Below are 15,259 nucleotides of genomic sequence, written 5' to 3'. Positions count from 1 at the left end.
CTCACCTAGAGTCCCAATAGGATGTCCTCCCCTCTGTCCCACTTTCCTGATAAGTGAAGCCTTTCATGGGACATGCCCCTTGGGCAAGTGTCCAGATATAAGTTAGTATATACCATTTGATTCTTTCTGCTTCTGGGTTGACTCACTCATAATGATCATTTCTACTTGAATCCATTTGTACACAAATTTTGGGAATTTCTTGGTTTTAATAGCTAAGTACTATTCCATGATGTAACTGTACCCCTGTTTCTTTATCCAATCTTCTACTGAGGGACACTTAGACTGTTTCCATGCTCTGGCTATTATGAATAAGGCTACTGTGAACATGGTAGAACATATATTCTTGTTGAGTGCTGGAGATTTTTCTGGGTATATTCCAAGGAGTGGAATAGCTGGGTCTTGAGGAAGCCTTATTCCCAGTTTTCTGAGATAGTATCAGATAGAGTTCTAAAGTGGCTATACTAGTTTGCATTCCCACCAGCAATGAAGGAGTGTTCCTCTTTTTTTGCATCCTCGCCAGCATGTGGTGTCAGTTGAGTTTTGATCTTAGCCATTCTGATGGGTACAAGATGGAATCTCAGAGTTGTTTTGATTTGCATTTTCCTGATGACTAAAGACATTCAGCATTTCTTTAAGTGTTTCTCCGCCATTCGATATTTTTCTGTTGAGAATTCTCTTTCTAGTTCTGAGCCTCATTTATGAACTAGGCTATTTGGTTTGGTGGTGTTTAATTTCTTGAGTTCTTTATATATTTTGGACATTAGACCTTTGTCAGATGTAGGGTTGGTCAAGATCTTGTCCCAGTCTGTAGGCTGTTGCTTTGTACTCTTGGCAGTGTCTCCTGCCTTACAGAAGCTTCTCAGCCTCATGAGGTCCCAGTTATTAATTGTTGAACTTAAGGCCTAGGCTGTTGATGTTCTGTTCTGGAAGTTGTGTCCTGTGCCACAGTGATCATTTTAAAGGCTCTGATTAGGTTCAGCTGTAATATCTGCTAACTTAATAGGCAACCCAGGATCTTTCTAGACTTGGAAGCAATCATTCTGGTTCCATTCTGTGTCTGAAGTTCAAATCTCAATGCTTGGTTTTTGTATTGTTATTGACCTTTTCTGAATAGTAGTACTGTTTTTTTAATATTATGTGCCCTTCTTTGTCAGACATTCTTTTCTGGGAGGTCAGGGGACACTGGAACCTTTTTGGGAAATCATTACATTATCCATTAACTGTGTCAGCTTATTATATATAAATACATTTTACACAGAAAGTGTCTTTTTCTATCTATTATCGTGAGTTCCTAATGACTTGGCCTTTATATATGTGGGTTTTTTGTTTGTTTGCTTTTTCTTTTTATTATATTTTATTAAGATTACATTCCAATTTTTATCCCCTCAGTTTTATCATCCTATTCCTACCCTCCCTCTTTCTTTCACCCTATTTGCCTTTCCTAGACCTCTGACAGAAGAGGACTACCTCTCCCATCATATGACCACATCTTATAATGTCTCATCTGGATAGCCAGCTTACCCTTTCTCTGTGTGCCACCAGGTCTTGCCACCAGTGGAAAGTGATCAAATTGGGGCCGCCAGATTTCATGTCAGAGGTTGTCCACACTCTCCCCACAACCATGGAAAATGAACTGTTCATTGGCTAGATCTGAACAGTAGTTCTTGTTTTTATTCATGCATTGCCTTTTGATGAAATGAAGATTTGTGAAGGACTACCTTGTTTCCTTATCTGCCAGGCTTGATAGTCTTCTTGTGGGCTCCTGAACTCTCTGGGTCCTTCCATCCTCCCATTCTTCAATGCCACTCTCACCTGAAGTCTAGCAATGAGTTCCAGCATCGAATGAGTCCTGATCTCAGCCTGAGTGGAGATTCTCAGAGAACATTTATATTAGGCTAATATCCACTTGTAAGTGAGTATATATCAGTTGTGTTTTTCTGGGTCTGGGTTACCTCACTCAGGATGATTATTTCAAGTTCTATCCATTTGCCTGCAAATTTCAAGATTTTCTTGTTTAATAGATGAGCAGTATTCCATTGTGTAAATGTACTGCAAGATCTGAAGATGAAAATGGAAACAATGATAAAAGTATAAACTGAGGGAAGCCAGGAAAAAGAGAACTTAGAGAAGAAAACAGAAACTGCAGAGGTAGCATCACCAACAAAGTACAAGAGATAGAGGAAACAATCTCAGTTGTCGAAAATAAAATGGAAGAATGTGATGCAACCATCAAACAAAATGTTAAATCTAAGAAATTCCTGACACTAAACATTGAAGAAGTCAAGGACACCAGGGAGATCTAAGATAACAGCACCAATCACAGTCCACCTCTGATCAGCAGGACAATCAAGGCTGCACAGCGACCTAAAGAACAAACTGAGATCTACAAAATACCAGTGCTGCTGATTCCCAGATGACATGGATCTACATTCAATGGAGAACAGGTGAGTCTGACCCTTGACCACCCAGCTAACTCACAGTTATCTGTAGGGGACAACCTGGGGGACAACCAACATTAGCGTCCATCTTGAGAAATGCTGTGAGACATCTGTGTAGCTTTAGACTCTCACCACCTGTCTGCTGCCTACCAGATCTGAGACAAAGAGCAGACAGGCAGACCAGACTCCAGGTACTGGAGACAATCCACATTAGCTGCCATCCCAAGCACCTTTGGGATCTGATCTCACTCAGCCTCTCACCTGCATAGTGGAATAGCCCAGCTAGGTCACTGAGCAGATAGGCAGAGTCCTACCATCTCCAAAAAGCTTTTGAAGGGTCCCAACAGCTTTGGGTTCTGATCTCTCTCAGTCCCCCAGCTGCTTACCAGCCTGGCCCAAGTCACATATAAAGGCAAACCCATAAGAATTACATGTAACTTCTCAACAGAGACTATAAAAGATAGAAAGGTCAGACAAACATGAGGAGATTACATATGCCAACACAGATTACTATGCCTAGGAAAAATTTCAATCACCATAGATGGAGAAAACAAGACATTCCATGACAAAACTAAATTTAATTAGTACCTAACCACAAATCCAGGCATAAAGAAGGTACTGTCAGGAAAACTACACTGAAGGAGGCTAACTACACACAGGAAAACACAGGAAATGAATAACACCTCAACCACAAATCCAAAACACAGAAATGCACACACACACACACACACACACACACACACACACACACACATACACACACACACACACACACACACACACACTCACACACACACACACACACTCACCAACAATATCAAAATAAAAGGAACAAACAACCACTAGTATTTAATATCTCTTATCAATGGCCTCAACTCCCCAGTAAAAGGACACAGGTTGACAGAATGGATGCAAAAACAGGTTCCATCATTCTGGTGCATACAGGAAACACAACTCTGCAATACATATAGATATTACCTCAGAGTTAAGGGTTGGGTCTGTATTCCAAGTAAATGTACCCAAGACACAAGCTGGAGTAGCCATTCTAGTATGTAATAAAATAGACTTTCAACCCAAAACTTAGCAAAACAGATGGGAACTTCATTTAATTCACATCAAAGGAAAAATACACCAAGATCATGTCTGAATTCTGAATATCTATGCTCCAAATGCAGGAGCACCCACATTTATAAAAGTAAAGCTACTAAACCTTAAATCACACATTGAACACCAGACATTAACAGTGGTAGACTTCAACACCCATATCTTCTCAATGGACAGAATATCAAGACAGAAACTAAATGAAAAAAACAAGGAAACTAATAGATATCATGAAACAAATGTACCTAACTGATATTTACAGACCATTTCACCCAAATACAAAAGAATACACCTTATTTTCTGCATCTAAGGGAATCTTCTCCAAAATTGACCACATACTTGGTCACAAAGCAAACTCAGTAGATACAAGGAAATCAAAATAATCCCCTGCATCTTATCAGACCACTATTGATTAAAGCTGGAATTCAACAACAAAAGAAACAACCAAAAGCCTACAATCTCGTGGAAACTAAACAACTCCCTAGTCAATGACATTTGAGTAAGGGATGAAATAAAAAGAGAAATTAAAAACTTTCTAGGATTCAATGAAACTAAAGGTGCAATAAACTCTAACTTATGGGGCACAATGAAAGCAGAGCTAAGAGGAAAGTTCATTGCAATAAGTGCCTTTATAAAGAAACTGTAGAGATCCCATACCAGCAACTTAACAGCATACTTGAAAGTTCTAGAACAAAAAGAAGACACACACAAGAGGAGTAGACAGCTGAAAATCATCAAACTCAGGACAGAAATCAATAAATTGGAAACAAAGAAAATAATTCAAAGAATCAACAAAACCAAGAATTGGTTCTTTGAGAGAACAACACGACAGACAAACACTCAGCCAAACTAACCAAAAGACAGAGGGAGAGCATTCAAATAAACAAAATCAGTAATAAAATGGGAAACATAACAACAGACACTGAGGAAATAAAAAAGAAATCATCACTCTTACTTCAAAAGCCTATATGCCACAAAATTTGAAAACCTGGATGAAATGGACAGTTTTCTCAATAGATACCAACTACCAAAATTGAATCAAGATCAGGTAAACAAACTGAATAGTCCTATCACACCTAAGGAAACAGATGCAGTCATCAAATTCTCCCAACAACAACAACATGGAGGGATTCAGTACAGAATTCTGTCAGACCTTCAGAGAAGAGCTAATACCAAACTATTCCATAAAATAGAATCATAATGAACATTGCCAAACTCATGCCATGAGGACACAGTCACCTTGATACTTAAATCACAGAAAAACCAAACAAAGAAAGAGAATTTCAGAGCAATTTCTCTTATGAACATTGATGCAAAAAATACTCAAATATTTGGAAACGGAATCCAAGAGCACATCAAAGATATCATTCACCATGGCCAAGTAGGCTTCATCACAGGTATACAGGTGTGGTTTAAAATATGGAAATCCATCAATATAATTCATCATATAAACAAACCAAAAGAATGAAAAAACACATGATCATTATGAGTGTCTCCTAGCAATCAGAAATGTGGCTTTCTTTTGCATGGACTCTGTAGCATGATTTCAAATATTTTCTACTAACTAGGCTGTGCTTACTGGCCTCCATGGAAGATATAGGCTTATTCCTGTTGTTACATGTAGTGCTGGAAGGGGGTGGTATGGTTAGGGGTAGGAGTTAGAGGAGAAAGGAAGATGTGAAAGAAGAAATGGTTGGCAGTATGGGAACAGTAGGAGAGAAGAGAAGGTGCTGCAATGGGCATTAATGATGAATAAATTAAAAAAATAAAATTGAGTATATTCAGAATGGGGCCAAAATATGTCATTCAAATAATACTGCAACCATCTATTTTAGGGCATTCCAATTGGTATAAATATACTAGGGGTCGCCACAATACAAGCATACAATTGTTCCACTTAGGGAAATAGATTCAGGCAGATCTCCAATGATCACCAGACAAATATACTTGTAAACTCAGATTTATAATATGAACATCTCAGACAGCATAGACTCTCATTTATGTCATTACGAAACACACTGAAGAAACGAGCTTTATGATTAGACACCAGGTTTTTGTCTGTTGTTCACTGTTGAAAGATTCCAGGTAACTACAATTTTCCTGCCATCCCATTTCAATTTCACTGCTTCATAATACAGGGAGGAAATAGATCTAGATGAATCAGCAGGTCTAATGGAGATCTCAAAATTTAGAGCCGGCTTTGCTTTCCGTATCTAGACAGGAGATCTCTCTCTTGATTGGCTCTCATTCTATTCTCTATTTGAATGCAAAGGCTCTATCAGTCAGATGGAAGGATTGTAAATAAAATTTTGTACAGAGAAGGATTTGAGCAGCCAGGCTTCTGGTTGTATCCCATGTCTTAGCTGTACCTGGATTTAACCAAAGCCCTAACGTTTGGTGTTAAAAAGTAGAGAATTTGCTACTAGAAGTGTCTAGAGTCATAGTAAGTGGAAAAGAGCAAAGACAGTTTATTGTTTGATTCAGAGCCTTCTAGCTACTATTCACCATCTCCTGATACTTGTATAAAATTGTGACTATATCTGAAGCCAAGGCTTCATCTATAAGATGTGCCACCCCTATCTTAGTCACGTAGACCTGTGTCATGTGCAAGGGAGATATTCAACTTCAGGCTTCATTTTGTAACAGAGGATAGGATTGTAATAAAATTATCTCAGCCTTGGACTGTCCACTGTTAGAATCCTTATGGCAATGGCAGTTCTCATTGGTCATTCCTAAAGGCTGTGATAAGTTTCAACTGTAATATTCACATACTCTGTCTCAATTGGCAATCAAGACTATCTGTGGAAGATATTATTCTTTTATCATTCAGTGTCTCTGATGTTCCTCTCCCAATCTTTGGATTTACTTTGTTATTGAGCTTCCTCAAATAAAAATTCTTGTAGTTTGTATTCTGTTCTTTGTCAGATATTCATTCTCTGAGATCAGCGGACATTGGAATCTTTCTTCGACATCAATGTATTATCCATTAATGCTGTCATACTATATTGTATTTAGAAAATATACTTCTCTGACTCTTTGTCATAGTGGATTCCTAGTTACTGGCCATTACATTATTATTAGCTTTCTGCCTCACGCATCAGTTCAGTGATGTAATATATATACATATATGGAGAGAGAGAGAGAGAGAGAGAGAGAGAGAGAGAGAGAGAGAGAGAGAGAGAGAGCGCTTTGGTTAAATTGCTCACTTAAGCTGTCACCACAATACAATTGTTCATAATTGAAGTAATCTGGTAAACTATATGCAACTATGAATAAAATCTTTTACACAAACCAGGCTTTATGGCAATTAGGCAAATATTTTAAACATTGTTTGTAAAAATAAACACCTTTTAATTTTTTCTATTATGAAAATACAATGATAATGAGAATGAAAATTATGTGTATTAAAAGTTAGGTAACATATTTGACCATGTCCTCTTAATGGGGAGACCTGGTGGCACTCAGGAAGGATAGCAGGTTACCAGGAAGAGACTTGATACCCTATGAGCATATACAGGGGGAGGAGGTCCCCCTCAGTCACAGTCATAGGGGAAGGGAGTAAGGGGAAAATGGGAGGGAGGGAGGAATGGGAGGATACAAGGGATGGGATAACCATTGAAATGTAATATGAATAAATTAATAAAATAAAAATTAAAAAAAAGAATTAGGTAAATGATGGGCAGATCGGGGTCCAGGAGTTCTACTTGAACTATGGCACCAACCAAGGACAATACATGCAGTAACCTTCAAACCCCTACCCAGATCTAGCCAAGGGAAAGGACATTCTCCATGATAAGTGGAGAGGGATGACTGACTTTCACATGAACTCTGGTGCCCCATATTTGGCCATGTCCCCTGGATGGGGAGACCTGGTGGCACTAAGAGGAAGGATAGCAGGTTACCAAGAAGAGACTTGAGACCCTATGAGCATACACATGGGGAGGAGGTCACCCTCAGTCACGGCGTAGGGAAGGGGAATGAGTTGAAAGCAAGAGTAAGGGAGGAGTGGGAGGATGCATGGGATCAATAGCAATTGAGATGTAATATGAACGATTTTATTTTTCAATAAAAAATGTATTCCAAAAAAAGATTTATGTAAGAATATACTTTTGAAGTAACAATCCAAGCACTTATTGTAGGTCACTTTAATAGACATAAAAATAGGTGGTGCTATAATACAAGCATACAATCATTACACATTGAGAAAAGAAATAATGAAGTTCTCAGAGATTCAGAAGCCCATTATATATGTAATGTAAGTTTCAAAACCTGAAGGTCTCAGACAGCATAGAGGCTCTCTTTTAGGTTGTCAGGAAGAGAGCTGAAGCAACAACATCCATGATTAACCGCAAGGTCCCAGAAATTGATTTTTTCTATTGATCATAGTTTACAGATTTCAAGGTAACTACAGTTTTTCCTTCCATCTTCTTTTGTTTTTTTCTTTATTAATTTATTCTTGTTACATCTCGATGGTTATCCCATCCCTTGTATCCTCCCATTCTTCCCTCCCTCCCATTTTTCCATTATTCCCCATCCCCTATGACTGTTCCTGAGGGGGATTACCTCCCCCTGTATATGCTCATAGGGTATCAGATTTCTTCTTGGTAACCTGCTGTCCTTCTTCTGAGTGCCACCAGGTCTCCCCCTCCAGGGGACATGGTCAAAGGTGAGGCACCAAACTGAGACAGAAGGGAGGACATTCTATTGGGACTCTAGATGAAAGAATCATGGGAGAATGGCAAAGTAGAATGATCCAGAGGGTCCTAGAAACCTACAAGTATAACATTATGATAGGCAGATTTGGGCTCAGGGCTCCCGCTCAAACTAAGTCACCAGCCAAGGACAATACAGGCGGTAAACCTTAAACCCCTACGTAGATCTAGACAATGGACAGAACATTCTCCACAGTAGAGTGGAGAGTGGGATATTTCTTTCCATCTTCTTTTGATTTCACTTTTTTTGTTGGAGAACCCGGGGAGGAGGGAGAGCTGGATGAATCAGCAGTCAGATGGAGATCTCCAAGGTTACAACCAATTTTCCTTTCCCAGTTTAGATATGAGATATCTCTCTCTCTCTCTCTCTCTCTCTCTCTCTCTCTCTCTCTCTCTCTCTCTCTCTCTCTCTCTCTTGATTTGCTCCCATTCCTTTCTCTATTTGACTGCACAAGCTCTTTCAATCAGATGCAAGGAGAGAAAATAAATTTCTCTGCAGGGAGGGATTTGACCAGTCAGGATTCTGGCTATATTCTAGGTCTTAGCTGGACCTGGATTTAACCAATGCCTGACTGTTTTCTGCTAAAGAGCAGGAAATAGGATCTTGAATGTGACTAGAGTCAAAGCCAAGGTAAAGTAGCAATGAGAGTTTATTGTTTGATTCAGGACCTTCTAGCTCTAAGTAACCATCTCCTGATCTTTTAATGGAACTGTGATCCTATCTGACACTAAGGATTCATATCTAGTATGTGCCATCCCTATCTCAGTCATGTAGTGCTGTGTTTTCTGCAAGGAAATTATTTGATTTCAGACTTCAGTTTCTGACAGAGGCTAGAAATATGCTGATAATATCTCAGTTTCAGACCATCTGATGTAATAATTCTTATGGGAGTGAGAGGCCCCAGTGGCCACACTCAAAGGCTCTGATAATTAAAGCTGTAATATTCACAGACCATACACAGGCATATACAAGCATATATATGCCTGGATATATATATGCTTAATCTGCTTTAGCTCAGTTTCACTCAGTGACCCTAATTATAATACAAGTGTATATGATTTATGTAACCCATGGACTTTTGTGCAAATATGCACAAAATCTTCAGAAGAAACCATGAATTGAGATTAGACAATTTAAAAATCATTCTTTGCAAAATGAATTACGATTTATTTTCTCTCCTTATTATAAAGACACTGTGACATTCTGCATGCATATGTGGGATGGCATCTCTGGGATGATCTGGAGACCCATGACAGGGTGTGCTCTTAAGAGGAAATTTGGGTGACTCTAGTGAGAATCTCAGGAGTGGGTGATATGGATAATGAAATGAAAACCTGCCATAAGAAAATAGGAGCTCCAGGGGATAGAGGGTATACCAACCCACTCACAAAATATTTGACACCAAATTTGCCCTGCCTAAAATGAGAACAGAGATAAAGTTGTAGCAGAGTGAAGGTGTGGCACAAATTGATATCCACCACATCTAAGAGAAACCACCCGTGACACTATTAATGATATTCTGCTATGCTAACAAAGAGGAGAATAGCATAACTCTTTTCTGAGATGCTCCAGACAGCAGCAGATCAAAACAGATGGAGAGACACACAGCCACATTAACCAGAGAGTTCAGGGAGTCTTGTGGAATAGTTGGGGGAATGATAGAGGAACCTAGCGGGCATAAGAACTTCAAAAGAAGACTAGAGTAGAAATTAACATAGGACAATGTGGCTTACAGAGAACAACCACCATATAATGAGCATGCATGGATTGGCCCTAGATTCCCAACATATATGGAGCTGACAAGCAGCTTAGTATTCATGAGGGTCCCCTACCAGAGATGTTGTTCTCTCTGACATGGAATCTGTTGCTTGGTTTGAATAACTTTCCCCTAACTAGGCTGCCTAGTCAGGCTTTAGTGGAAGAGGGCAGGCTTACTCCTGTGTGAGTTGATGTGCTTGAAGAGGTTGGAATGTTGGGGGATAACATTTAGTTGAAAAGAAGGGAAGAGGTGAAAAAAAGAAAAGAAACTGGTGGCAGTGCAGGACCATTAGGAGAGAAGGGAGGGTGCTGTAATTGTGATGAGTAATGATCGAAGTAAAAAAAAAAAAAAAAGAAAAGAGAAGAGAAATTGGGTCTATTTGGTCTGTGACAAGAAAAATGCTTTTCAAAAAACAATTCAAGTATCTTTTTTGGGGAAATACAACAAACATAAAAATACCAGGTCATGGTATAATAAAAGCATACAATCAATGCACATCAAGAAATGGAATCAGACAGATATCAAAGAATTGACAACCAATTATACATGTAAGGTAGGGGTCACAGTTTTAACACTCAAAAAGCATAGAGGCTCGCGTTTATGTTTTCAGTAAAGGCACTGAAGCAACAAGGTGCATGATCTGTTCCTGGTCTGAGAAACTGGATTTGTTTAATGTCATTATTGACAGATTCCAATATTTCCTAACATCCACTTTCAGTTTCCCTGCTTCTGATCCAGAATCCATGGAGAAGGGAGAGATAGGTAAATCATCAGCCCTGGTGGAGATCTCTAAGATTACAGCAGGGGTTTCTTTCCATGCCCAGGCACATTAGCTCCTCTCTCTCTCTCTCTCTCTCTCTCTCTCTGTGTGTGTGTGTGTGTGTGTGTGTCTCTCTCTGTCTCTGTCTCTGTGTCTCTCTCTCTCTCTCTCTCTCTCTCTCTCTCTCTCTCTCTCTGTCCTCTTATTCCATTCTCTATTTGAATTCATGTTGACACATTCCATCAGTCAGTTGCAAGGAAAACAAATAACTATCTCTGCAAGTAGGGATGTGACCTGCTAGTTTTCTGGGTATATTCCAGGTCTCAGCTGGACCTAGTTATAACCAAAGCCTCATCGTCTGGTGGGAAAGAAAATGAAAACTTCTCCTGAAAGTGACAATATAAAGGGCTGATGAAATTTAGCATAGTCAACTATTTTTTGGTTAAGAGCCTCCTGCACCTAGTTACCATCTTCTGATTCCTGTACAGGAAAAGTGATCCTATCTGAAGTTAATATTTCATATCTAAGATGTGCCATCTTTATCTCAGTCATGTAGTGCTGTGTCTTCTACAAGGTACTTTACTTCAGGATTCAACTTCTGAAAGAAGCTGGGGAGTTGTGATCCTTTATCAACCTCTGGTCATCCACTGGGAGAATACATAGGACAATATGAGTGCTTATAAGTCACTCATATAGGTTCTGAAAAGTTTCAGCTCTAAAATTGACATGATCTAACTTATCTTGCAACCAAGGATATCTAGGGACTTTGCAGTCATCCTGCTGCCAATAAGTGTTTCTCATGTTCAACCCCTCCTCCTTCGTATAGTTTGTTATTGAGATTTTGCAAATAATAGTTGTTGTATTTTGTTTGCTTTCTTATCTGACATTCCTTTCTGTGATATCATAAGAGACATGAAGCCCTTTCAGAAATCAATTATTCTCTATTGGTGGTGACAGGTTTGTATTGTATATTGACAATGAAGAAATTACACAGTAATATTCCTTGTCTACTTTCATAGTGGATTTCTGGTGACTAACCATTATATTTTCATTAGCATTCTATCTCACCCAATCAGTCATGTGTTGTTTGTCATGGATGTATATTACAAGTATTCACCTTTGGCTGAATTATTCCCAGCAACCCTAAGCCCAGTCCAACTACATATGATTGATATAACTTGTGGGCTTGTGTAAAATATGCATAAAATATTCAATATAAACTGTGGTTTGTTGAGATTAGGCAAGCATTAAAACAATTCCATGCAAAATTAAGTACCACACATTTTTTCCTTATCATGAAGACATTGTAACTATAAAGAGATGGGTGGGTGGAATCTTAGGACAAATCTGGAGATCCATGACAGTTTATGCTCATGAGAGGGCATTTGTGTAATTATAGTACAACTTCTAGGATTGCAGAATATGGACAATACCCTACATTCGTCCTATATCCAGGCTGGAAGTCCACTGGAGGGAGGATGACACCAACTCACCTACAAAATCTTCAAGACAAATATGACCCTGCCAGAAATGTGTGGAGACATAAAGTTGGAGCAGAGATTGAGTAAACTACCAAATAATAACTGTCCCAACTTGAGACCCACCCCATATGGGAGAGTCAACCCTGATATTATTAATGACACTCTGCTATGGTGGCAGACAGAAGATTAGCATAATGTCCTCTGACAGGCTCCACAGAGCAGCAGATGGAAAAAGATAAAGAGACACATTAGGTAGTGCTCAGGATGTCTTGTGAAGTATTTAGGGGAAGAATTGAGAGACCCAGAAGGGACAAGAATTCCACAAAAAAATCAAGAGAAGTAATTAATCTGAGACCATGGTGGCTTATAGAGAATTACCACTAAACAACAATACATGGACTGGACTTAGGTCCCATTCACGTATGTAGTTGATGAGCACCTTGGACTCCCTGAAGGTAAACTAGAAATCAGAAACGTGGCTGTCTCTGACATGGACTCTGTTGACTGATTTAAATCATTCTCTTCTAACTAGATTGGTATGATAGGACTCATTGGAAGAACATGGGCATATTCCTGATGGGAGTTGATGTGCTAGAAGTGGTGGGTGTGGTTGAGATAACCCTCTCTGAAGAGAAGGGAAGGCTTGAAAGGAAAATGGTTGGGAGGTGGATATCAGTAGGAAAGAAGTGTAGAGGAAATTATAGGGATTAATAACAATTTTATTTCAAAAAAGAAAGAAAATAAGATTGAGTGTATCTGGCTATTGCCAGAAATGTCAATCAAGTAGCAATCTAAGCAATATTTTAGGGTTCTCTAATAAATATAAGTATACTCATGTTTACAATAATAACAGCATGCAATCATTGCACATAGGGAGATATACTTAGGCAGATATCAATGAATCACAAGCCACTTATAATTGTAATATCATAATTAAAATATGAAAGCCTCAGAGAGCATATAAACTCTCCTGAGATCATTAGGAAAGTGAATACAGTAAGCTATATTTATCAGCAACCAGATCCCAGGAAATGGTTTTGTAACTACAATTTTTCCTGTCATATCCTTTCAATTTAACAGCTTCTGCTGTATAACCCAAGGAGCATGGAGAGCTGGATGAATCAGCACATCTGATGGAGGTTTCCAAGGTTACAGCAGGCTTTTCTTTCAGTGCGTATATGTGACATCTCTCTCTTCCTTGTCTCTCACTCTATTCTCTATTTGAATGTACACAGTCTGTCAATGAGATGCAAGAGGGGAAATTAAATTTTTCTGCAGGGAGAAATATTAACAGTCAGGCTTCTGGCTATAATCCATGTCTTAGGTGGCCTGGGGTATAATCGAATCTCCACTGTTTGGTGCTAAAGAGAAAGGAAATCTGACACTGAAAGGAACAAGACAGAGGCAGTAGAAAGTAGTAAAGACAGTTATTGTTTAGGAAGGAGTCTCCTGATGCTAATCACCATTTCCTGATTCTTTCTTAAAATTTTATTTTATTAATTTATTCATATTACATCTCAATGGTTATCCCCTCCCTTGTACCCTCCCATTCCTCCCTCTCTCCCATTTTCCCCTTACTCCACTCTCCTATGACTGTGAATGAGGGTGACTTCCTCCCCCTGTATATGCTCATAGGGTATCATGTCTCTTCTTGGTAGCCTGCTATCCTTTCTCTGAGTGCCACCAGGTCTCCCCATTCAGGGGACGTGGTCAAATATGAGGCACCAGAGTACATGTGAAAGTCATACCCCACTCTCCACTCAACTGTGGAGAATGTTCTGACCATTGGCTAGATCTGGGTAGGGGTTTGAAGTTTACGGCCTATATTGTCCTTGGCTGGTGCCATAGTTTGAGGGGGAACCCTGGGCCCAAATCTACCTATCATAATGTTCTTCTTGTAAGTTTCTAGGATCCTCTGAATCCTTCAACTTTGCCATTCTCCCATGCTGATCTCATCTCTAGAGTCCCAATAGAATGTCCTCCCTTCTGTTTTAGTTTCCTGGTTAGTGAAGACTTTCATGGGACATGCCCCTTGGGCTAGTATGCAGACATAAGTGAGTATATAACATTTGACTCTTTCTGCTTCTGGATTAACTCACTCATGAGCATTTCTATTTCAATCCATTTGTCCACAGCTTTTGGGAATTCTTTGTTTTTATTAGCTGAGTACAGGAATTTTGGTTCTAACTGACGCTAAGGCTGCAGATCTAAAATTGCCATTCCTATCTCAATTATGTAGTGTAGTGTCTTCTGCTAGGGAGATACCTAACTTCAGGCTTCAGTTTCTACAGAGGCTAGAGATGTGTTATCCCTTGTCATCCTTGGTCCATCAATTGTGAGAATTCTTAGTATAATATGAGTGCTCAGAGGTCATTCTTATAGACTCTGAAAAGTTTCAGCTCTAATAGTCACAGACCCTATGTTACTTTGCCACCAAAGATTTCTAGGGATGTTGCAGCTACATCTTTTTTTTTCCCAATAAGTGCCTCTGATGTTCAAAACTCCATCTCTGGATTTAGCATTTTTTGTTGATTTGAGAAATAATGGCTGTAGTGTTTTTGCTCTTTCTTTTTTATTTTTAATTTGTTCAATTTTCATCCCAATTATGGAATCCTTCCTCATCACTTCCTGTCCCTCTCTCCCTCCCTCTCATAGTCCCCAGAAAGGGGAGCTCTCCTCCTCTAACACCTGAATTCAGCCATCAATTCTCCTCTGGACTGTCTGTATACTCTTCCTTTGTTGAATTTCAAGGTCTCCCAGCCAAGGGGAAATGATCAACATGTGGGGGCCAGAGTCTATATCACAAGTAGTCCCCTCTCCTGATATTATTGGACCCACAAGGAAACCATGTTGCCTATTTACTACATCTGAGTATAGGGTCTAGGTGCTCACCATGCATGGTCCTTAGTTGGTGCATCGGTCTCTGCAGAATGCCTCTCTTCTACCTGAATTTGTTGACTACACTGATTTCTCTGTGGAGTTCCTGACCCCCTCCACGTCCCTCTAT

General features: G+C 39.3%; 1 long non-coding RNA gene across 2 annotated transcripts in view; it reads left to right on the top strand.

Annotated features, from left to right (window-relative positions):
- Window positions 1-15,259, top strand: part of LOC311592787 — a 211,578-nt gene that overhangs the window by 180,100 nt on the left and 16,219 nt on the right. Inside the window, exons 4-5 of one of the 2 annotated variants that reach the window (XR_014777516.1) lie at window positions 1,739-1,908; window positions 2,022-2,444. This is a non-coding gene — a long non-coding RNA (uncharacterized lncRNA). Of the gene's footprint in view, window positions 1-1,738; window positions 1,913-2,021; window positions 2,445-15,259 lie in introns of both variants that reach the window. The other variant, XR_014777517.1, reaches the window with a different exon arrangement.

Source organism: Acomys minous, assembly GCF_964271855.1.
Source record: "Acomys minous genome assembly, chromosome: 2".
Lineage (NCBI taxonomy): Eukaryota > Metazoa > Chordata > Mammalia > Rodentia > Muridae > Acomys > Acomys minous.
The sequence above is the reverse complement of the archived record's forward strand: the minus strand, read 5'-3'. Positions and strand labels throughout refer to the sequence as shown.